The sequence below is a fragment of the Cimex lectularius genome, unplaced genomic scaffold, assembly GCF_000648675.2.
Source record: "Cimex lectularius strain Harlan isolate CLEC.00 unplaced genomic scaffold, Clec_2.1 scaffold115, whole genome shotgun sequence".
Lineage (NCBI taxonomy): Eukaryota > Metazoa > Arthropoda > Insecta > Hemiptera > Cimicidae > Cimex > Cimex lectularius.
In genome coordinates, this window is record NW_019392707.1 from 1,012,522 (window position 1) to 1,024,640 (window position 12,119).

General features: G+C 35.3%; 1 protein-coding gene and 1 long non-coding RNA gene across 7 annotated transcripts in view; one reads left to right on the forward strand and one right to left on the reverse strand.

Annotated features, from left to right (window-relative positions):
- The window catches only part of LOC106666867 (myocyte-specific enhancer factor 2), a 209,081-nt gene extending 202,203 nt beyond the window's left edge, over positions 1-6,878 (reverse strand). For 3 of the 6 annotated variants that reach the window (XM_024226283.1, XM_014394354.2, XM_014394353.2), the window contains exon 1: positions 5,829-6,101. The gene's annotated coding sequence lies outside the window, so the exon portion shown is untranslated. Of the gene's footprint in view, positions 1-5,828; positions 6,199-6,613 lie in introns of those variants that run through there. The other 3 variants (XM_014394355.2, XM_014394356.2, XM_024226285.1) reach the window with 3 other exon arrangements.
- On the forward strand, positions 6,315-11,492 carry LOC106666869. The gene is made up of 2 exons (XR_001340493.2): positions 6,315-6,398; positions 10,997-11,492. It is a non-coding gene; the product is annotated as an uncharacterized LOC106666869 (long non-coding RNA).
- Positions 11,493-12,119: the final 627 nt, after the last annotated feature.

The following is a 12,119-nucleotide window of genomic DNA, read 5'->3' on the forward strand; positions in this document are numbered from 1 at the left end:
ATGAAGGGACTTCCAAGGATCCCTTGTGGGATGCCGGCTTGTATCGGTCTGATATCCGAGTCCTGAAATCACCTCACTCTGAGGCATCGGTCAGTTAAATAAGATTCCAAAAAGGGGTTGAATATCTGAAAAACCGTCTAACAAACTAAAAACAAACTTCCCATTTAGTCTTGTATACAGTTGGTTGAGTTTTGGCTCAAGGTATTCTTAGATGCCGGAGAAAGCTTGATTTTGAATAGGATTCTGATTGAGATATATAGGAAAGTCAGAAGTATAAATGGTATACAGGATGAGACCGAGAATGCTCCCTTGGGGGACGCCTGGCCTGATAACTGAGATTCATAGCCGCACCTCACTCTAAAGCATCAGTCATTTAATTCTAGGATAAGGTAATAGGGGGTGAGGGGTGAGTAGGAAGCGATGCCAGAGTTTTAACTTAATTAAGATTCTCCAGGTCAAGAGAAACGCTGGCACTCAATATGAGTGATTAAAAGGGGAGGAGGTCAAAAATCTAGACGCTTCATAGGAATATCCGAAACTTTGTCTGTGCCCAAAATATTGGATTACACTATTAAAAAATGGTCCTCTTCTATAGAATTGTATCCCAACAACAATTTCGAAGGCTAAGACATAATGTAATAATACTAATGGTACTTTATTTATTATAACACAGTGATATAATATAAAATATATAAAATAACTACACAAAAGCACAGTTCGCCATGGAAAATTCCATCTGCTGGAAGTGAATGAAAGCATAAATGAAACAACAACAAAAAAGCATAACAATACAAAAAAGTGAAAGAAGCAAAATTAAAGGATATGAAGGTAAAGCCAAAAAATAAAACAAATAATAAAAAATCAAATTGCAGAAACATTAAGTATCTAGTTCTTTAACATAAATGTACTTGTACTGCCATACATGACTGCAATATTTTACAAGTTGGATCGGTTCAGAGTTTAGCCTAGTTCATATCAAAATTGTGTATTCTGCTAAGAAATTGAACACGTTCTCTCTGACCTTAGAATTACTAAGTGGGCAGAGAGCAGAAGGCCCATCCATCCAGAGGGTGTAATTTGGCAAAAGTAACAACACTTCATTTTACAAACCCACCCCACCAATCACACAGCTTCAGATGCTGGTCAGAATCAGACAAGATAGCATTGGGGATGATGTTGATGATGATGCCTTTTGGCTTGTTGTACATTGCTAGTTTCTGGTTCAGTCTGTCAATTCGATCCTTCTTTTAAGGATTGCTAGGTGATTAACTCTCTTAACTATTATTCCTTTCCGTAGGTTTCTTTGTATCCCAGGTTATATCTCCATTGAGCGGTTGATTCGCATTCGTAGATAATATGGGTAGCTGTTTCTTCCTCCTCATTGCATAACTTAAAATTGGGGTCATCATTGAATGTAACCATGTTATGTAGATGTTTTCACAGATGCCAGTGACAAGTGTCCTATCACTTCTCTGAGTTTTTTAGCCTTCTCTAACTTTAGCAGTGAGTTTGCCAGTCTTGGTGAGTGTTATTTTAACATACGCTTACTGTGTCTAGCACCCTTTTTGTACGTTATGCAATGAGGAGGAAGAAACAGCAACCCATACCATCTTCGAATGCAAAGCAACGCTCAATGGAGATATAACCTGGGATACAAACAAACCTACGGAAAGGAATTGCAGAAATCGTCACTTAGGACTAAGGAACTAAGAAAGTACAATAAGCCAGAAGGCTGCTGTGTTTGGGGAACATAACCTCCCCAGTTCCTAGCCTCCTATCATGCCAGCCTCAGGGTACATCAATAAGTCCGTGGATGAATCTAAAAACAACATAACTAGGAATTTAGGAGAGGCCAATAAGCTTTTTGATTAAATATTTCAAAAATTTCTTAACTATTTCATACTGCTGATATCCCCAAACTTTGTCCAAATTTCATCTTTACTATAGACGACACCTGCTACACACGATATTGGAAAAAGAAAGAGAAAGAGAAAAAGAGAGAGGGCGAGAGAGAGTGAGTGAGAGAGACGAGGTCTGACAATTACCCCACATTTGGCGGGATTAACTGTCAAATTCCATTTCTCTCAATAACTTTATAATACTTTTTATGTTCTCAGTAAACTTACTCGATTGTCAGCTCCGAGCAACACATCATCAGCGTATAATAAAGTTTTAACTTCAGTGTAGCAAAAATTTCAATAAGCCAGAAGGCAGCAGTGTTTGGGGAACATGAACCTCCACTTCCTTTCATGTTAAGTGTTGCAAATTCGAACACCGCTTTCAAGTTACATTTGGGAGGTCATCCATGAAGAGGGAGAAAAGGGCGGGACTTAAAGTGCATCCCTGGCAAACCCACAAGTCATGGGGGAACCGAATAAACAGATGTGAGAAATGTAACAATTTTTTTTTAATTTTCCATGGTATTAATTTGAATTTGTGGAAACAGACAGTTCAGAACTTGTAGGCGAAAAATGCCCGACTGGAACATACTTTCTGAAAGTAAATCACAATGAAATATAAGTTTTATAGATGTATTGTTCTTTTCAAAACAATTTTTCAACCGCTGAGAATTCTCAAACCTCGATCAAATATAATAGAGTAAAAATCTGTCGATTTTAAGTGATCTACGTGTAAGGCCAGTTTTGAATGTATATCTTTATGAAAGGTATATTTGTTTAAAACAGTTTATCATTAACAGTTTATAGACCTACCAAATGCCTGAGCAAACCCAGGTAAATTTTCGAAATTTAACGACAATGTGCCTGCAAATTAAGACACACTAATTTGAATACAATTTTTCCTTTTCAAATCTACATAAAAGATCGAATGTTGCAGATCAGTTTGTTAACCTTTCTCAACTGTTTCATAAAATAAGTTTGAATAAATAATGTTGAGAAATGCAACAAATTGTATACCTTCCTAAAAATAATTGAATGCAGACATACTACAAAATAATCGTATACATGAAGCAAAATTTTAATCTAAACAAGACAAACCAGTTCTTCAAAACAGGCTTAAATGGTTACAAATGATACAGACATTTTTCCTACTCAAGGTAATGACAGTAAGGATGGAGGTGAACCACCTAAAAAAGTTTAAATCGAGAAAGAAATTGGAGATTATAATCATTCTTAAGCACAAACCACATTTAGACTTTTTTTATACTAAGTACTCATATTCAACATTCTAGATTTGAACAGAAAAACTTGTATATAAACAAATATTTAACCTTAGAAGTGAACTTTTTTTTGTAGCAAAAGTTGGATTTTTACCTAAACCACTTATAAGACAGATTAATCTTGCACGGAGAATTCCTTCAAATCCTTCTTTTTGCTTAATCTACATTCTTTTTTTTTAATATTTACTTTTTAATTTTTGGCTCTTTTTGTCCTACACATGTATTTCCTTGGTAAATATAAAAGTTTTTGACGAAATGTCACTTCTCCAACATTCAACAAGTTTGTTTTAGAAAGAAACAAAATAGCTGTTTACTAACTTACAATTCATGTTTATAGAACTCCGTAATAATTATATGTATAGAGCTAAAAGGTAAAAAAAAAAATTATTAAAAAAATGTAGATTAAGTAAAAAGTAGGATTTGAAGTAATTCTCCTTGCAAGAATGAATGTAAATCAACATGTGTGAATTAGCAAACAACTTTTTTTGTTCTTTTCAAATTCTATTAGTTAAATGTTGGAGAAATGACATTTCTTAACTTTTTAACTTTTTTTGTAGCAAGTATTTATATTCAACAAGCTAAATTTGAATAGAAAAACTTGTATATAAACTTATATTTAAACATAAATCTATCTTATAAATGAACTTTTTTTCCATAAGCCACAACTAAGACTTGCCAAGCTTTCAGATTATTATAAAATCATCATGTGGGACTAAACATTAAAAACAATACATTAACGGATTTCGGTTTAATACTACAATTATTTGTATAATATTATTAACTAAAACTTACAAACACCTATGTTATTTTATTATTAAGGGGACAATATAGGTGTTTGTAAGTGTTAGTTGTATTTTGATTTTTCTAGAACACATAAGAAAACAAAAGTTGGATTTTTACCTAATATAAGACAGGTTAATCTTGCGTGGAGAATTACTTCAAATCCTTCTTTTTGCTTAATCTACATGCTTTTTTCTAATATTTACTTTTTACCTTTTGTCTCTTTTTGTCCTACACATTTATTTCCTTGGTAAATATAAAAGTTTTTGACGAAATGTCACTTCTCCAACATTCAACAAGATTGTTTTAGAAAGAAACAAAATAGTTGTTTACTAACTTACGGTTCATGTTTATAGAACTCCATAATAAACTTGTTACGCGACTCTATACGTATAGAGTGAAAAGGTAAAAAAATATTTAAAAAATGTAGATTAAGTAAAAAGTAGGATTTGAAGTAATTCTTGCAAGAGTGAATTAATCAACATGATCTGTAAATTAGTAAACAACCTTTTTTGTTCCTTTTCAAATTCTACTTGTTAAATGTTGGAGAAATGACATTTTTTAACTTTTGAACTTTTTTTGTACCAAATACTCATATTCAACATGCCAAGTTGGTAAACAACTTTGTTTTCTTTTCATCAAATTGAACTTGTTGACAGTTTAGTTCCTGCTTTAAATCATCATGAAACGTAAGTTTATGTACTTGTTATTTATTGTCAAATTCAACTTGTTTTGCAAGGACAAAATGTTTCTCAACCTGGTAGAATAAATACGAAAACAAATTTCAATGTTAAGAAATTTAACTAATTTTATATTATCCGAAGAAATAATTGGAAGTATTGAGGAAAATGGTAAAAAATGAAAATAAAACATGTAGATTATAGAGATTATACAAGCAAGACTGGATGTAAATCAACATGATTTGTAAGTTAGTAAACGTCTTTTTTTATTTCTTTTCAAATTGAACTTTTTGAATGTCTTAGGATTGATGTTTGTTAACTAAACACAATCTTTGACGAAGAACGTCTGACAAATCGCCAAAATTGGAGGAAAAAGGTAAAACCGGGTTAAATTGGGTGGAAAATCCGACGAGATTACATAAGAAAAACTTTTTTTTTAATAATAATTCCACCCAATGGGCGTGAACTGTTTGGAACCGTGTTACTCCGATTACGTCCTCCGAGGGCACAGTGATAAAAAGTCGAATAAAAAAAAACAATAAAAAATACGGTAAACAAGTCGAAAAATGGATTGTTTCCAATACTTATACGCGCAGAGAAGCAAGGGAAAGAAAAATCGGAGTAAAAATTAAAAAAGAGAGGAGAGAAAAATAAAATATATTCGAAGGTATCAGTGTGTATGAAGAACGCACTTCTTATCCATTACCGAGCATCAATCGTTTTCTCAGTTCCTGCCAGCGAATTTTACCACAAAATATTATTGTGTGAGTGTATGTGTGTGTGTGTGTGTATGTGAAAATATAAAGAAAAGACCAAAAAAAAAAAAAAAACGAAAAAATTTGGTTTTTTAAATGAAATAAATTCAGAGACGCACCCTCGGCTTGAGTTCCGCTGTTACAGGTTGCACGGTGGAAACAAAATTCAAAGAACAAGAAGGAAAAAGAATAAAATCTGAAGAAGAAGAAGAAGATTTAGAAAGAAAAAATATACGCATTATCCTAAAAACTGAATTTTGTGGGAATTGAGATGTGACGGCGAGGAGTCGAGTATGAAATAAACAAAAAACGGTCGGATAAAACCTTCGTCGTTTGAAGGTTAGTTCAAACAAAATACTTGGCCGAATATATCCAAAACACTTCGTTTATCCAATAGTGATTGAATCAAAATGAACCAATTTAGTGGGTTTTTACCTTTTTTTGATCCTCTTCTCGGCCAATGTTTATCCTCAGAATAGGTGACCTTATCTCGAATCTATTATCCTGGTAATTTCGAGTGGAAAATCACAATAATAAAAGATTCGCCTTCCTGCGTCGCGTCAAATGTTCAAGCGCATTTTTTCGTGTCCGACCGACGTCCGTCCATCCGTTGGAGGCGTAAAACGGTTAAAAACATTTCTCAATTTTTCACTCCAAAGTATGGCGCTCCGGTATATTAAACACACTGTGTAAAATGTTCACTCGAGAAAGAGAGATAAAGATGATGTCATAATGACATCATTGATCGCCAACATTCATGGCTGTTGTAGCTAGCTAAAGGATATCTATGACCTTGATAACAATTCCTCCCTTTTTTTTTCTCACTCGCACTCTTTCTTTCTCGATCTATCTCTCTCTCTCTTTCTTTTTCTCGTTTCGGCACACGTTCGCTCTCTGCCACACCGACTGAAAACCACCTGTACGCACGGCGTTTTGTTTTTTTTTCCCCACCGGGGGATTTTCTCGTCCCCCTTCGGAGAGACGTCTCGACCGACGTGCGAAACGGTACGATCTTTTGATAAAAGTCCTGGAAACGATTCAATTCCAAATCATAACGAACTCGAGTGCAAAACAACAACAAATATCCGAGCCTTAAACTGTAAAACCTCACTGTCACGAATCGAAAATTAACCGCCAGAGATGTCCGTTTTGAAACTTCTTCCATCGTACAGATGAAACCCGGCTTTTCAAAAAAATAAAAATTAAAAAACTTTCCTTACCTCTTTTACATCAACGAACGGACGATCGTGTTTACAGCGTATTTTCCATTAATAGATATTTTTTCTCCCGGAATTTCCTTGAGTTTCGGAAGGTTAAATTATCTTTTAAGATTGGGAAGTCTGCTCGCTGGTTATAAGCGTGTTAGTTCTTTCCACTTGACCATTAACATCCTCAAACCTGGTTTTTATCCGATTTGGGATCTTTGCCATACGAAAACAATAAAAGTGTCAAGAAAGGCTTTACGTTACAATAATACCAAAAGCAGGCAAGATATTTATATTTTCAGCACATTTAAACATTCTTCAGGTCCTCTTTGCAGACCTAGGAACATTTGTTTCTGTCTTTTGAACATTTTTCCTTGTTATAATTATTTAATTATTTTCAAATGATTCTGTTCTTCCCACGGATAGTTGGTCTTCCCCGTCCAACAATGAAGTGTCATGGTTCTCTTGATTGATTGCCTATCATTGCTGATTTTATCAGTCATATGCGTTTCAGCATTTCGCCATCTTTAGTGTCTAGTTTGGGTGATTGTCCCTGCGCATCTGACTGAAAAATCAGCGAGGATAGACAGAAAAGATGATAGGAACTATTGAGCAATAGGTTTATCACCCACAGACTGCAGGAGAAAATCTCACAAAGAATTAGAATTATAGAATTTTACTTCTCAAAAACTCACATGTTCTGAATTGACCCTCTCACTTCCCAGAGTCCACCGGCAATTCCAGCTTTTGTATAATTTATACTAAATTACCGATAGGCACCAACAATCACCAACCCAGGGTGTTGGCAGTCTGTGTTATCTGTCCAGTCTCAATGTTGGGCTCCGGGGGCTTTCAACAGTTAGGTCATTTCAGCCCCCAATCAGTCTTTTAATCCAAACCAAAGCTATCAGTACTATACAATAAAGGAACTTGGTTGCCTCCAAGAATTGGAATAGGAACCCAGATATCCGCTGCCGTACTCAAGCACAATTCTCATATCTGGCATTCTTACATGCTTTCTTTATGGAGCCAAGGAATGGCACCCTTCTATTAAGTGGAAAACATCAAGCAACCTTTCTATACATGCCAGACACATACGCGCCCAACAGTAAGTCTCCATGTGTTTACCTCAACAACAGTGCTTTTCTGCTCATCCGGCCCACTGACATTGTCGCTTTCTTTTAATCATACTTTTTATTCTAGTTTTAGCGTCAGGGGGCCAGATCGTAAGCAATGGTTAAATTTTAAAGTTAGAATGCCTCAGCCTGAGCCGCTTCGTCCCCGTTTCATTACCATCGAGACTTATGCATACAAGCTCCAGTTCATGGTACCTCTCCAACAACAGTGTAAACGAATGACCTGTCATGGGTAAAAGGTATCTAAGATAAGAATAACTTGTTTTAATATACGTAAGAAACAACAACAGGCAGAAACAGTCATTAAAAGAAAGTGGCACCGTCGTTGGGCCGGTTCAGCAGAGAAGTATCAAGAGCACTGTTGATATTTATCATCCTCACTAAACTAAGAATAGACATGTGTGGTAGGACACTTACAGGCCAAAGGACGCATGCCCGGCATGTGGAGAAAAGATTGCTCAATGTCTCCCACTTAATAGATGGATGCCATTCCTTGGCTCCATAAAGAAAGCATGTAGGAATGCCAGATATGAGAATTGTGCTTGAATATTGCAATGGGTATCTGGGCCCCCGTTCCAATTCCTAGAGGAAATAGGGTTGTTTTATTGTGTACAGTACTTATAATTTTGGGCCTCCTAGTGTATGCATTGATTACAATGAACATATTGTGTGAGAGGGTTGATGGCGGAATATTGAGTACTCCATCAACCCTCAATTAAGTTAGTTATAAAATATGTGTAAAGGGTGATGGAGGATGAATAGAGTACCCCATCCCCCTGAGTGAATGGTATGTAAATAGGAAAAATTGTGTTTAAGAATGTGATTGGGTTTGGATTTAAAGATTGATTGCATTGGGGGCTGAACTGACCTAGCTGTTAAAAGCCCCTGGACCCGAACATCGGTGGCTGGACAGATAACACTGAGGTCTGACCCACCCTGGGTGGGTGATTCTTGATGCCTTCCGGTACTTTGTAGTAAATTATGCAAAAGCTGGAATTGCCGGTGAACTCCGAGTAGTAATAGGCTCAAATCTGAAATGAAATTTTATAACTCTAGTTGCTTTGTGAAGTTTTCATTGTGGTCTGTGCGGTGAAGAGCCTATAGTTTGATAGTTACCTATCATCTTGGTCTACCTACTCTAGCTGATTTTGTCAGGAATACGTGCAGTGTTAATCACCCAAACTCAACACCAAAGATGGCTGATTTAAGTCCTTGATGTTGATGGAAATATAGGAAATAGGGGTTTTATGTCCTCCAACCTCACAGCCTTCGGGCTTATTGTAATTTTCCTAGTTCCTTAGTTCACCTGACTGGATCCTTCTCTTAATAAGTATGAGGTTAATGACTGTGTTGCTACAATTCCTTTCCCTGTGTTTTCTTTGTATCCTAGGTTGATTCCCATTCGAAGATAATGTGGGTAGCAGTATCAGGGAAGTTTGAGGCAGAGGCAGAATAGGTTCTACTCAAAGTAGATGCAACCAAAATCAATCACTGACTGGTGTGTAGCTCCCTTGCTCAGGAGGGCCACTGATAAGCCGGGCCCACAATGTAAATTTTTATTTATTTTTTATTTAACATTGATTGTGTTAGGAGGTTCAGAGAAAAGAATTTATACAAAATGCATTCAAAATCTTGACCATAAGTTTTAAAAGGAAAATACATAAACGGTTAGTCCAAAATCCATGTACAGCTTAGCCAAGTTTATTTTATTTACATGTAAATACAATCTAATCTAGTGAAATATAAGGTGATATGAGAATGTATGTACCTGAAATATGTAATAATATAAATAAATTTGGAAGTAATGTAAAATGAACTGGCGTAAAACCTTTATAATAATAATAAATGGCTTTATTAAACCAAAATTAAAACTTTTTTCGTTAAATTAAAGAACAAAAGCATTATGCACATGGATCGTCCGACCAGTCTGCCAGAGGTCATTGGTTTACAAAGTTAGTTCTATATAGTAGTAGTAGAAGAAACTAGAACTCACACAGAAACGCGACTCATCAAAAACATAACAGCGTTCCAATTGTTGTTCTCTTCTAGGTGCTCGCTGCACCATATTCTCCTGAGTTGCTGGTGGTAGGCTGTTTCTGAAGGTCGTCTCAAAGAGTTGATAAAGGCATTGCCAAAACTTCTTATACTTCATTTAGGATATTTAGTATTTAGGATAGTTACTATGGAAAAGGTTCCATCTTGCAGAATGACAATATTTCTGGTCTTATGTTCCTCCGAAAGCCCAGGAGACCACGCTCTGAGAAACGCCAACTGCTTCTGCGATATTCACTTGCCGGTGGCCTCAAAGGCTCATTCTCACAATAATATTGCAAACTTCTGGTTTAAGATGATGTCTTTCCATCGTTAAAGAGAGTACAACTGGATTAAAATGAAGAAAATACGAGAAAAAGGTGTTTGTTTACAAAATGAGCACTCTGTTTGCTATTCTTAGTAAATCCATTATTAAAAATGAGGATTAACAAATTTTTTGTTTTTTGTTTGTATTTTCTATCTTGTTTTATCCAACTGATAAGAATATATCGGTTAATTTAATTAAAATTAATAGAATAAGAATAAATTACAAATATCCCTATACATTTGTGAACAATCTATTAATATTTAAATAACTGTACAATTCACACGAATTCCACATTCAAGAATCTGGGGAAGATCATCTAAAACCAGTACAAATAATAAAGAGGTTAGCACACAACTTTCTCATACACCGGACTGTATCCTAAAAAACTTTCTTCTGGCCATACATACAAGAAGAAGCTGCCAAAAACATAGAGTTGAGGATATTCACAACTTTAAAAGAGAAACCCAAATTGCTAGTTTTAAAATTAAGCTTCTATGATCAACGCTATCAAAAGCAGTCATTAAATCAACAAAAAAAAGTAAAGTTTTCCAATTCTCAGACCTATTAAATTCAACAAAATTATGGAACCTTTTCTATACTCCATTTGGTTTTCACTTAGTAAACCATTAACGCCAACAAAGGCCTCCAACCTGTTAAGTAGTAAATGAGAAAAAATCTTAGCTACACTATCAAGGCAAGAAATACCTCTGTGGTTAAAAAGAGTGGTTCGGTCTCCATGCTTAAACAGAAGGACGATAATCGATTCACCTAATATGAAACCTTTATGTTTGCCTTCAATAAAAGTTGATTGATTGAATAAAATAATTTATTTCTTAAGGTAGTTCCATGAAAAAAATATCCATAAGATATAAATATAATCTATTCTTGTTTTTTGTTTTTTAGTACTATATGGCAATGTCTGAGAAATTTACCAAATTCAGAACAATGATGAATTCCATGTGGGGCATCACATTTGCTGTCATCACCGGAACTGTTGCCTTACAAGTAACCTGGCGGTACTTCAAACCAATAAGAGATCGAAATAGGCTTCGTGAAAATGAACAATTGTCTGAGTTCTTGTTTCAGCAAGAATTAGCTCATGGAAGACGACAAACGTCACAATTAGATGCAGATGCCTAATTGCCTGAGATTCCTAAAAATAAATAAATAAAATAAATAAAAAGGTAACATTTGTTACAACTGATTGTAGTCGTATTTTTGTAAAGATATTGCAATATTTAAGTTGTTCTATATGTAATTACAGTGTTTTTGTTTTTCTTTTGTATATTGATTTAAATTAATACCAGCCAATTATTCAAATACTCTTTTTCCCCCAACCTTTTAGCATAGGTGAACATTGTTTTTGAACTTTTAATATTAAATTGTTTGATTGGTGGAATATTGGTACAGAGGAGACCGCTTTGTTTAACCAACAATTTTCCTTTCTATAATCCCCACAATTTTCACAACTTCCAACAACACTAAATTATGAGCTGAGGGACTGACTTACAGATTAACCATCTCATCAACGAGCAATTCAGAGCGGATAATTATGAAAAATTTCCAAATCACCTAAAGTAAATAAATACCAGAAAGCAGGACATCAGCAATTGATCCCAAGGGGGACAACTGTATTTTCAGTCAAGGTTTCTCTTAGTGCCTGAGGTCCCCTGGTTTCACGGGTATAGGGCTTCACAGCATTTTTAATCAGTTAGGCCCCTTAACTTGAAATTCCTCATCTCCTTGGGAGGAGTAATGTGTATGGCGTTCTGTACAAATTCCTCAGGAAATCTGAGCCTTCTATGGTATGTTGGGAGTGGTCAGTAGTTGAGGGAGAGTGTCAGCAGGGACTAGATGGATGCAAGGTGTGTTAGCCTCTCCTGACGTCAGTATGTGTATACTTCTCCATATTAGATGTGAATGTGTTTTTACGGTTTTTACCCGAGTCCTCTAGTGGGAAGACAGCCAATTTAAAATTTAAAACAAGTAAAAATTCTGTAAAGAGTGCTTACCTCCTCCTTGTTAT